Source organism: Passer domesticus, chromosome 2 (assembly GCF_036417665.1).
Source record: "Passer domesticus isolate bPasDom1 chromosome 2, bPasDom1.hap1, whole genome shotgun sequence".
NCBI classification, from domain to species: domain Eukaryota; kingdom Metazoa; phylum Chordata; class Aves; order Passeriformes; family Passeridae; genus Passer; species Passer domesticus.
Genome location: NC_087475.1, coordinates 75714312 through 75727140, shown reverse-complemented (window position 1 = coordinate 75727140; position 12829 = coordinate 75714312). Strand labels below are relative to the sequence as shown.

At 37.0% G+C, this 12829-nt stretch overlaps 1 protein-coding gene across 8 annotated transcripts in view; it reads left to right on the top strand.

The window, feature by feature from the left end:
• The window catches only part of GRIA4 (glutamate ionotropic receptor AMPA type subunit 4), a 215441-nt gene that overhangs the window by 23163 nt on the left and 179449 nt on the right, over positions 1-12829 (top strand). The gene's annotated exons all lie outside the window — the stretch shown is intronic.

Below are 12829 nucleotides of genomic sequence, written 5' to 3'. Positions count from 1 at the left end.
TTAAATTTCATGCCCCAAGTATCCCTGCATGATCTTGACTGTAAGGGTTGAAATCTGGGCTCAGTACAGGTTAATAGGTCCTAGAGCAATAGCCCAGGAATACCTAAATGCACCTGTCAAAGACTGATAAGGGCTGAGGTCTGTCAGCTGCATTTCTGTAGTTCCGGGATTGTGTCAGCCCAATTTCCTCTCTATTTTATTACTTTTCAGTGACACAAAATTCCTAGGAGCGTCTGGTGCCTTGCAACCCCTAAAACATAATTCAAATTATTTGCCACCAGAACTACATTCACAGACCTGGAATACTAACATTCTGCCTGCATTGCAGAGGTAGATACAGTAGGTAATTTTTTTTTTTTTAAGCCCCAACAAAACAAAAAAGTGAGACATGACACTGTTGGCCTTTGATGTTGGATTCTTTGCCAGACTGGGTTTTTTTCCTATGAATGTTAATTTGATTGAGATTATTGACATTTATCTGAATTGCCATTGGTTCTTAAATCTTTTGTCAAATTTTTGTTTTCAGTAGTTTGGGTTTTATTTTGAAAAGTATTCTCCACACCCAGAGTTGTTGTTGTTAATGTGGTCTCTTTCAATCAAGATAACAAAAGAGAGTAAAAAGCAGATGGAAAGGATTTACTGCCATGAGACAAATAGGAAAGTAAGAAAAGCAATTCCAGGGAACTGGAACATGAGAATAGTTGCACTGTGACCATGCCACTTCTACCAAGATGTAGATTTCTGGAGGCAATGTGTTTATCCCTGCCATGGTGACTTACACAATGAGTTTATCTGTCCTTCAGGAATTTGCCTAATCTCTTTCTGAATTTGTGTATCCTCCTGAAATTCTCAACATCCTGGTGTGGGAAGGGAGCTGGAGACACATCATATTCATCAGCATCTTTCCTTTTTTTTAAGTTATGAAATTAATGGGAAGGAGTCAGATCTTCACCTACTGGTAGTTGCTTTTCTAGAGTTTATGCAGAAAGCTACATCAAGCTTTGATTAAACCAGACAAAATGTTTCCTCCAAAATATCGTTTAGCCAAACATACAGATCTGTTGCTATTGATAAATTTCATTAATCCTTTTATATTTTGTGAGTATGTTTGACAACGTGTTCTCTCCCTGTCTCTCTCATCTCCTTCACATTCAAGACACTTAAATACCAACTTCTAGATTTAGTATTTGACATTTTAGTTTTGACAACTACTTTGAATTCAGTGTAGAACAATGAAATTACAGAATTATATTTTGACTTTCAGATATGTTCCTGACTGTTTTACTGTCAAGAAAAAAGAAAATCCCCATCCGCATAAGATGTTGATTTCATTTGCAGAATTGCAAATAAACTGAAAAAATAAGTTATGCAGACCGTTTTCCTTGTGTATCTTTGGAAAACTCATGTTTATTTTAGAAGCCTCAGATGACAATAATTTGTATTTTGGTACTCACTGCTGTACTGTAGTCTTGCAAATAATAAAAGAACATGTATGCCATTGGTACATTGCATGTAGTATCCCAAAATAAACCATTAACTGTCAAAAATTAGTCACTTTATACAGCTATGAAGTTGTTACAGTACTCCCTGTCCCCTTAAGATTCTTGTGACTGCTCAGTCAATCAAAACCCAAGTGGAACAACTAGCTCTTGAGGACACTGAATTTGTCAAAGTCCTTTGAAGAGCTGGCATTTGATTTAAAAGATCAAAATGACAGTAAAATTGTCTGTAATATCTGTGACTTCTTTTCCCAAAACCACTGCACTAAAATTTTTAAACATAGAAAGTGTTTGAAGACTTCATTTTGGAAATTGCACTTTTATGATAAGTAAGCGCAGAACAATTTTAAAGGATATTACAATGCCTGTATGAATGATCAAAAATTGCAAATTATTTAATAAGTGGGCACAATTTTTTATGTCATGCCAGTGAAGAAAGACAGTGAAGCACAGCAAGCAGGGACAGAGCTGAGATGTCGAAGTCTAATGTAATGTTGCAGGTAGCTGTTCTCTACCAGAGTTATTAGAACTCTGTGTCCCTTGAGAAACAGTAGAAATTAATTTGCTTGCTTTACTCTCACCTCTTTACACCACTTAATAGAGAACAAGAAATAAACCTTATGAAAAATCAGTGTACATAGATAATTTAGATTTTATTTTCCTATATTTTTCCCTCTCTGTATTTTACCACACTGCCTAATTAGGAAGATACCCATGATAAGTGAAAAAATTGCTTGAATACTGGGGGCCTTTTGTTGGTTTATTTTGAAGCAGCAGAAAGCAACTAGAATCACCAAAGGGTTCAGATTCTGTTCTAAATATTGACCTAATAAATTTTTAACTGAAATTTATTTTATAAGAACCATTAAAAAAACCCAAACTTTTTAATGCAATCTAAAATATGAGTTGGGAAGATGATTTATGTTATTCATGTATTGTGAGTACTATCAGAAAATCTACTAGGATATGCATTTTTTTTTTCCCCTTTTTTTGCCTTAGTTTTTTGCTATACAAAACCAGCACACATCCCTTTGTGGAGTTTTAGTTTTCATCATTATGTGTGGTAATCTCTTAAATAAAGGCATTGGATAACTATTGCAGATTAAAAATACAGCACAATAGGCTACATGCATCTTCTCCTCATTTGCACCTAGGATGTTTGATAAGAAGAACAAGATTTTTTTTTCCCAATTGGACAGGCTTCTGGTTGTGCAGACAGTGAATGAGACTGATTTAACATCAATATTCTCAGTAAAATTAGACAGATGTATTAGTAATCTTGCTCCAGTCTGTGTGCTGACAAGCAGTGCATGAGTAATGAAGAGGTCTTTCCAATGTGACCCTACTGAAGAGCACTGATGAACAGGGATGTGCCTTATTAGTTGATAGTATATACAACAATTAGAACAAAGAAATGCAGTTTAGGGTGCTGCTTACCTATCCAGTATTCTAGTGACTTTACTTTAGGGAACAGAGGAGAAGTGGGACTTCTGTACTGGACAGAGACAAGTGATGTTTTCCTTGTTTTTTAAGGAATTCTTCAAGAATGTGGAAAGCTTCAAGAAACTATTGTTCCTGTCTTTACAGTCAAAAAAACAGACTATCTGACCTGTAAAAATATTTGCATTTAAATTGCAGTATGGGTGAACAGATAAATGCTTTTAAAATGTACAGTCATGTTCAGTTAAAGGTAATGAACACTTGACTTAAAAATGGAAATACAATTTTTTAAGTTTTGGCATCCACTCAGAACTAACAGTCAAACAAATCATGTTTTCTGGCTTTTTCTCTAACATATGCTGACAGACCTTATATTTTACTTCCTATTTTCTGAGTTGGTGATAATGGACAACAATATTTAGGAAAAAAATAATTTTTGTATACTTTAGAGTGCAAATTAACTCTTCACATCTTTTGAAATTGTGATCAGTTTCACAGCAAGACAGATAGTAAGATGTTAAGGAATAAAATTTCATCTCAGAAGCACTGCAATCCATAGGTACTCATTCAAATGAGGAGATAGCCATGGGGAGTTGTCAGAGTTCCAAGGATTCAAGTCACAATAGCACATTGCTCCAGTTTGGCATTACTGACACATGGACATTGCTGAAATTCACAACACAGTCATGCACTGGACAAAGGCAGATACTCACCACACAACACAGAAATGATCTTTTGGGGCAGTAGTGTGGATGTTGAGATGATTTTTCTGCTCCTTCAGACTTGCAGCTCTGTGTACAGGAGTAGTAGAAAGATGTGTAAGGAGATGCTGATTGGAAGCAGAGTGTGGAAGGAAGATATCAACTGGCACTGAGTTCAGTCAAGGAGTCTTTAGCCCTTGGAGCAAAGATACTCAGAGACACCTCCAAAGACATCAAAAGAGATTGCAAAATATTCCAAAAGCCATGCTACCGTGGAAAAAAAGTTGATCTTTCTTGACTTTTAAATCGCAGATAGATGAGAATCATACTATAAAGGATGTTTTTCATTGTTATTGAATAATAGATGTTCAGAATAAAGAACACGTAGTTATTATCAGAGCATGAAATCATCAATCCATTTCAACTGACCAGCTAATTTGAGGAAGCATCTGGTCTGTGGTCTGCATGTCCCACAGATGACCGAGGAAGCCACAAAAAAGTGCTTGGAAGCCAAGCAGTCTTCCAAGTTTGGTACACTGCAAAATTATTTGTTTTATTTTATTAAAAATGGTAAAGGTTGCTGGTGTACCAGACCACCTTGGAAGTGTTTATGTTCAGGTTACACAGCTGTATGAGGAAGCTCAAGTCTTGCTTTTAATTGGAAGCAAAACAAACGTGATTCTAATCCTCATGCTAAAAGTAGTCTTTCAAAATGTTTTGGCTTCTTTAAAGCTAAAATTGAGCCCCTAATCTGTATTGTGAATCCTGTAAAGCTGGGGAAATAGTGGAGGGAAGTAAGTAAGTCATTCTTCTGTTCGTTTTGCTTAGATCAGTTTCAATGAGAATTTGCTTAATCATTTGTATGTAGAATAGGTGAAAAAGCAGATAGCCCAGCCAAACTGGGTAACATTTTTTACCAGCTCCGCAGTGGATCTTCCAGGTGAAGTCCCTCTCCATGTATTGGAGATCAGCTGAATTATTGTTCTTTGTAGTGCACTTTTGTTTGTAAAAGTAATATAATTTTAGTACTTCTATGTACTAAAGAATTTTACAAAGTTAGTATGTAAATTTTAGAGCAGAGAAATGTGAGATTTAATTTTGTTTCTTTTTTTGGTTTGTTTTCAGATATTTTATTTCGATTTAGATATGTGTGTTTTGTTTTTGTTTACCTATGTTACCTATTTATTTTTACCTATTTTCCTCTAGAAAAAAAATTTCCATACAAATTACAGCAACATGTGCATACATATTTATATATATGTATGTATAAGTACAGATGCAGGCATGCACGTGTGTATGTTAGACTTACCCTAAGCCTAATTGTTGGTTCTGATGCAAGTTTGACACCTCAAGTGAAGTCACTGTAAATACCTCAAGAAAATAAGATTTTAAGTTAGTAAAGGATGTGTGAAGGTTGTGCTCCTTTTGTTTTTGCTTGCAAAAATCAACATGTTTCTGGGAATGTTGCACCAACCAAATAAGCCAGGCATGAGATTTCTCTGCCATTAAACCATTTTCTGTATGCCATGATTTTCTCTAGAACTGCCATAGAGTGCTGTGGGACTGTAGGTCCAGTTGTGGGCACTGGAGGAAAGAATCCATGATTTGAACCTGACTGCAGAGCTAGAGCAGGAGAAAGAACAAAGTATCCCCAATTGCTCTGAATGGTTTCTCCCCTTCAGATACATCACCTTACCCTACATGAAGTTATTTTCCTTTCCAGAAGTGTGAATGAAGATCAAAGCATTTTATCCCTGAGCTCCCCATCTTGTAGAGGGGCCAGAGTGAGGGAGCCTGTGGGAAGCAAAAGCCCTTGGCTAAAATGAAGACAGCTACAAAGAGTAGTGGAAGTTGGTCTCTCTGGAAAATTGGCTTTTGACCAAGTATAACCTTAAGGCTTTCCCGATGGGAAATTTAGCATACCTGTTACTGTGACTCTGCCCTAGTAACCACTTGCACCTGTAGCAGCTCAGCGAGTTGGCAGTCCTGCTGTTTTTACAAGAAGTATTCATGAGCTTAAAACAGTTCAGGGTCATGAAATAAGTTTGTAAACCTTATGTTTTCACAGTGAAAAAATAATGCTAATATATTTTGCTTTCTAAACAATTCCTTGTGTTCTAGTTTAACAGGCAATTTGTATTTTTTTTTTTTTTTTTTTTTTTGCTGTGGGATTCAACTATATAAATATTTTGACAATAATCTGAAGAAGTGATCTCTTTAATTCATAACCATTGCTTTAAAAGAACAACTAAAATATTAAATGAAACTGTAGTGTCTTATATTTTCATTTTGCTGACAGATAAACATAGACATGTCTCTTAAACTGGTGAGGAAACTTTCCTGTCCTACCATTCAGGGAGAACTCTGGCAGTCATGCTCCCACCATCGAAGACTTCTCCCTGCTGGGGTTGAAGCCCCTTTGCAGCAAGGCTCACACAGTCAGACCAGGTTTCCTTACTGGCTCAACCCCAGGTTTCCCATAGCAGGGTCTCAGACATCTGAATCCTTTAAATGATTTAGTCAAGGTGCAGAACACAAAGCCAGCTCGAGCTGGTTGCCTCCAAGGAGGGACCCTTAGCAACCAAATCCCTGAGCTTTGATACCCGTGCACCTAACTGTGCCATAGTCTGGGCTCCTCCTGCTGAGTCCTTGGCTCCTGCAGTGTCTCTGAGTGCCTGCTCTCCTGGCTGGCCCCTGAGGGCTCTCTGTTGTGCAGAGGGGCAGCACCAATGCTTGGGGCTTCCATAATTTCCCAACACCCAGCACCCAATCTGCAACTCACACTGCAGCTGCACATTGAGATAGCTGCACTAAATTAATTCCTCAATGGGACCACTGAAGTTTGTGTTTGCTGGTTGTTCACACGTTCCAGAGTGCTCTGCTATCCCACATGATGAGTTTAGCATTATGCACCATGAATTTTGTAGAATGGGAATTATAAAGCTTTACCTGATGTTTTGTTAGCATCACAGTGGTTGTACACTGAGGATTTGTCATGCCTGACAAATCAAATAATAGATTCTCATGTACTGGGACGGGTGCCCATCAGTACACTCCAAATTAAGCCATGAGAGGCATACTTAATCATATTGATTAGATGAGGAGAGTTAGAGATGTAGAGGAAGAATTTCAAATTGAGTAAAACTCAGAGGAAAAAAAAAAGAACCCAAGAAAGGCAGGGCTGAACTGAAAATATCATACCTGGTAAATCCTTGTGCCGAGCTATCGTGTCCTGCTTGCAGAAGAGGCAGGGGAAGGAGACACAGTGGAGCCACATGCCTGCCTTTGTCCCTGCCAGCACAGCCCAGCTTCATGGCAGTGAACCTTGAGGGTGCAGTGACTGTGGCTGCTGTGGCTGCTGTCAGTGTACTAGAGTCATTGCTAAGCACGGCTGGAAATTAAGAGAATTAACCTGTAACTCACAGGGGGCCTTTCTCTAAGGCAGGTGTCATACTCTATTAAAGACTGCGTCCCTTTGTGCTCTATTGACTAAAAATTATAATTTAAACCTTTAAAATATATATCACAATGTCTGTTTACTATAACATTAACCGGCTTGTACTGTTCCAGTTTGACTGACAAGATAATATATATTTAAATAAAAAATGACAGTGGGGCTCCAGCAGATTTCCCTGGGATTCAAGCGGCAATTAAACATTACTCAGTCTTTGTGCCACAAAATAATGAAGAGATAGAACAGTCAGAGGGGGAGCTTAGAGCCAGAAAATACCATTTACATAAAGTGGTCATTTATAGGAAATCAGTGTTTACTGCACTGCAAATACACAATCTTTCCTTTTGTAAAAAATAACCACAGGCCCATGGTACATATCTCTACAGAGATGACTAGCGTAGCTACAAACAGCTATCAAGTAAATATACTGCCAAGTGCTATTACCACTTGTTCTTGCCATAGAAATAAGAAAAGCTTACATACAGTTCTTAAATGAGGGCAGTGTAAGTAGCTTTGGGCAGTAATTCAGAATGTCCAGTTGTGTCACTTTTACAGGATGTCTGTGACTAACAATAGCTCTCTCGTACCAGGAATAGTGAGACTAGCTTGGGATGGGATGCTGGATGTGGAAATCCAGGTTATGGGTTATCCAAGTGCTGCTAACTCAGGCCCAGACCTTGTGGACTTTTTAAAAGGAATCTGTTACTTCAAGATTTTGGGTTAGATTTGCAATAGGAGGTAAAAGCACAGCAGTGTTAACCATTGGAGCTGACAGCAAGCATGGTGTTGCCACTGAAAAACAGCAGGAATTCGCTGCTGAAAAGAAGTCATACCTCAAAATTAAAATTGATTAGGGACTTAAAAAGCGTAAAATCAGCTAGAGTGAATAAAATAATAGCTTAACTGACAGTATTTAAGAAAAAACCAAACCAAATTGCTCGTTTCTATTAATGCACTGAAACAGGGACAAAATCTCACTAACATGAACTGTAACAACATTTATTCAGGGTGGAACTGCTTGACAGCATGTTTCCTCAGCTCAGTAAAACATGGGGTGAGCTTGACAAGGGATAATCAATGTAAATCACTGTCTAACCCTAAATTCATTATAGTATTGCAGTGATAACCTGTACTTAAGGTTGCACTGCCAAATTTAGTCTCATAAAATATTGTCATAGATGGATAATAATACTGAAATGTCAGTCATGTTTTTATTCAGGCAATGTTAAAATAATTAATAGACAGATTCATAGACATTAATATTATACTTAATATTAAATGTTTTATTACTTCAAATGCTCTAGCACTTGCCTTAACTGAAAGTGACTTCTCTTTGAAGGTGAAATAAACTCTCAACAACCTTGAGGTTTCCAAGTGTCTGAACAGTGGAGTTTCTTTACTTAGGATAATGGATGGAAATGCATTTTTACACATACGTGTTAGAGAGTATAATTTTAAGTCCTTATGTTTAAGATGCATAGTATATTCTTGAATGATGAAATATGTTCTCTGTCTTGCTTGAAGATTATTTTTATTAATACAAGTACTGTTTAAACCAGATGAAAGTCAAAATATGATCTGTGAATTTAGGACTATAGTCAGGGTTCTAGTATTGCTTCTGAATTGGAGTAGGAAGTGTATGTGTGTTTCAAATTGGAAAAATTGTACATTTCTGTAATTAGCTTTGAGATAGAGTTTTTAAAGTAGCATAATACATGTGTTTATATGTGCCAATCATAGTGAGGTTTGGGGGGTTTTTTTGTGCTACAGATTTCTATGAAAAGGAGGTATTTTTCCAGAGACATTATTTTTTACAATAGACTTGAAAAAAATGTGGCTTTTTCCCCCAAAGGATTTCTGTAGATTGTTTAAAATATGAGCAAAATTAAAATCTTCAAATAAAACTGATGATTTTTTACTTTGGATTAAGAAACGCATATGCTTTTATTTTCATCCTTTAGAGATAAGTAATTGAAATCTTTGCTTTAGCCTGTTTTAAAATGCTACTTCAAAGGCAGAGGGAAATTAAATTATTGTTTCTCCACTGAACAAAGCAAAACTTTCTTCCAAAAAATTTTACAAAAATACCTCCTATTTCTAAACATACTTTATGGTGTATGTTTCTTAGCAGTGGGAAGCACATTAAGACATCACAGTTACATTCTTTAACTGACAGCTTGCTGAGTATCAGGGTGAATATTTTCTTATGCCAAAAAAAGTCAATTATATTTGCAATTAAAAAAAAGCATTAACAGAGAAAATGCCTTTGAGTTGTGTAAAACCAGGTTACTATTAGATTTACCTTGCCTTTTGAAATTTCTATTATATATTCTCTCCAAAAAGATAATCTCACATACCTGTGCATGCAATTCAACTATATGCCTTGGCTTTTATGTGTCTTTTGTGCTTTTCTGTAGTTTGAATAGATGTGATGTATTATTTAGTGTTAGGAAGCCACCACTATTTAGTTACAGAAACTCTCTTAATTATATTAAAAATGGAATATTATCTCCTCCTAAGAATTTATTATAAAAGTCAGACTAGGCTGTAGTTTTGGAGGAAGGATACAGAACAGATGACCTTTGTGTCCAGTATTGATTTGATTTGATTTGATTTAATCTAATTAAAAGCCCCATGAAATGGTCCCTGATGAAATGCTGCTAAGAAAGAACTTAATATTTGAGCTTTACTTTTCTTTGTAAATGAGCAGTGGCTCACTCAGCAGTTAGGAGCATTACGAAATCCTTTCAATACCTGAGGTGCTCCCAGGTTTCCTCGTAGGAGCCACTTATGACATGGTTGCAGGCACCAGCCCCAAGCCTTGCCAGGGTGGGCTGTCTGGCTGCAGTGCAAGCCAGAAATGTACTTTCCCAGCTGAAGACCTAAAATATCCTGATGTGCCGTCTTGGCTTGTCACCTCAGATCCTCATCAGGCTGTACTGCTTCTCACTGCTGAACAGAGATGTGAAGGACGAGCTTCTGCCCTACTTTGTACAAGGTGCCTGTAAAGCACGCCCAGAGCCACATTGGTGGTACCCAACTCTTTCTAATATCATTTTAGAGAGATGTTTTACCAAATGTGGCTGCCTGTAGGAGAAACAATGCAGAGGAGTGTTAGGGACTACAATGGGAGCAGGGTTCTTTCTGTTTTGACAGAGAAAATATGAGCTGCCTCTGGTAGAATGAGTTTGTGTGGTTCAAATTGTTAGATAATAAATTCTAGTATGATTAGTTATCTTTATTGCAGTATCTATCTGCTATCAACACTTACTTTGTATGCAGCAGGAAAGATTGTCTTGTGGAGGCTTGGTTGGCATGGGGGAACAGACACTTTGATTTTTTTGGTTGATATTTTTCTTTTTTAGTGCTACATTTAAATAGATTCTTGGGAGCTAAAGGATTAATCCAGACTAGGACTGTTTATACTGAAATACTAGTCCTAGTATTTATACTAGGACTTTTTATACTGAAATTTCTGTTTTGTTTATACCATGTTTATGAGTATGGCAGAGGCAATACCTGGTAGTCCTTGGTTTATAGGTGCTTTGGAGTTTGGGTAGCATGGGTACACTGTGTAAATTTTTCTAAAAAAAAAAATAATGTATCTGAAGAGACTTTGCTTCTCCATAATCTGGCTGCCTTGTGTATTTTTCTCTTTGGGCGCTAAGGTACTGAAACCATCACATAGATTTATGACCTTCCTAGAGAACTTACAGCAGCTCAACAAGTTTTTTATGTGCCCATTTGTCGTCTATTTTAAGCAGACTTGTTGGATACTTTTTATACCTGAATCAGTATGAGTCCCTGAATATTATTCATGCATAAATTTTTTTTTGAAAGCATAACATTTTTCATGCATTTAAATTTTCATTCAAACAGAAGTGTAATGGTAAGTGTTGATTTCGTATGAAAATATTGAATGCTGAGTATATGAAATGCTGAATTTAGAGTGTAAAGTATACAGAAAAGCAGATAGCTGAGAGCTGCCCATGTGAGTGTTCAATGAAAGTTCAGACTGCAAGGTGTCATATTAGTAATGTGTCACACTGATTGTCTAGTTCAATTGTTCGCTACCAAAAGTCAGTCTAATGGAAACATTTCATTTCAAGAAGTCACAGATTGTGGTCACCTGGTACTGTACATTAGTATTGCCTGTGGTTATAATTTGAAGGTAGTAACATCTAAAATAATGCTGTGCTAGGTGCTACAGCAGCATAATGAATCAGTCCCTGCCCAAGGGCAGGAAATGATCAGTGCAGACAGTAGGAGTACCCTTCCTTCCCAAAACAATCAGCAGTGCTCATATGGGCAGGTGTTGATAAGGTAGTGGTGGTACCAAATGCTACAATGTTTATGGATGAATCATGCTGATATGAGGAAGGAAGAAAACAGATATTTCAGCCTAAATTTTCTGCTACAGGTGTCTAATACTGAGTACTTAAGTGTTTGAGAGGTGTGAGAATGTTTGACTATTCCCACTGAAATTAACTGATGGAGAGGTCTGAGGGCAGCTGACTCAATCAGACTTGAATCTATGAATTTTGAGGTGTTGGCCTTTATATCCCACTCATGTGTAAGTGTGTTCCTTTACAGTTCGCATCCAGAAATTTCCTGTAAAGGTTGTTTATTTTGTACATAATTAGAATTCTAGCAATTTCTCTAGTTACTAAGAGAGAAAGGCAGAACTGGAGTAATAAAGTCACACAGGAGAAGCCTGCCTGTATCCACAAACAAATGTTGAACAGCACAATTTTGTCAGGGTCATGGATATGTAAACTCTACACAAAGATCTGCAACATATTCTGTTATTCTCTTCCTATTTAAAGGCTTCTATGAAATGAACTCAAGGGTTTTCTGGTATTTCTGGTGTTACAGTCTTCAGGATTTGATGCTTACAAGAATGAAATCTTGGAGGCTGTCCATTTTCCTGAAGGATGCACTGGGAATTGCCCTTTAGCACCTGTGGAGAAAAAAGTCATGACAGACATAAGTATTCTTCAATATAAATTGTTTTCAGTACTGTTAGAAAAGCTGCACCATTCTTATTTTCTGTGTGTCCCTTTCTGCCTCTCCTTTCTTTCCTGCATTTATTAAATATTAATTATATGGTAATGCATTCTATCAAATTATACGAAACATTCATGTGATTTTATGCTTTGAGTTTTGCAAACTCAGTAAGGACATACATTAAAACACCAGTAGAGATGTAGTGGAGCTACATTCACTTCTGCCATGTAAGTCTGTACTGAATTTGTTTCATTGGCATAAAACTTCTAGAAAATACATGTTTTTACACAGATGTCATAACAATAGACTCATAACGAAATGAAAGCACTTGCTCTTTCTGCCTTCTTACTTAAGTCACCTTTGGATAGTATCTCAGTAATTGAAAGGTAAATGTAAACAATAATATTAATGAGCAATGTTTCGAGGTCGAGGATATGTTTGCAGGTCTAATCTAGCCACCTTATGCACCTGATGAGTACCTGCAGGGTCTGAGAAGGGTGCTGCATGCCCATGCTGAATTAGGGAATGGCAGAAAGTGACAGAGAGCTTCAATGTGCAGTAGTTGTTCTACGCTGGGTTTTTTTGTCAGCCTCCTGAGAAGAAGGTTTTGGCAAGTTGTCTTCATTGGAACTTGCTGAAATATTTTCCATTGTTTTTCATTTTCATGTAAAGCCAAAGAAGCTTTACATGTGCTGATGCTGAGTGTGTGGTAGCATTGTTCCAGGATC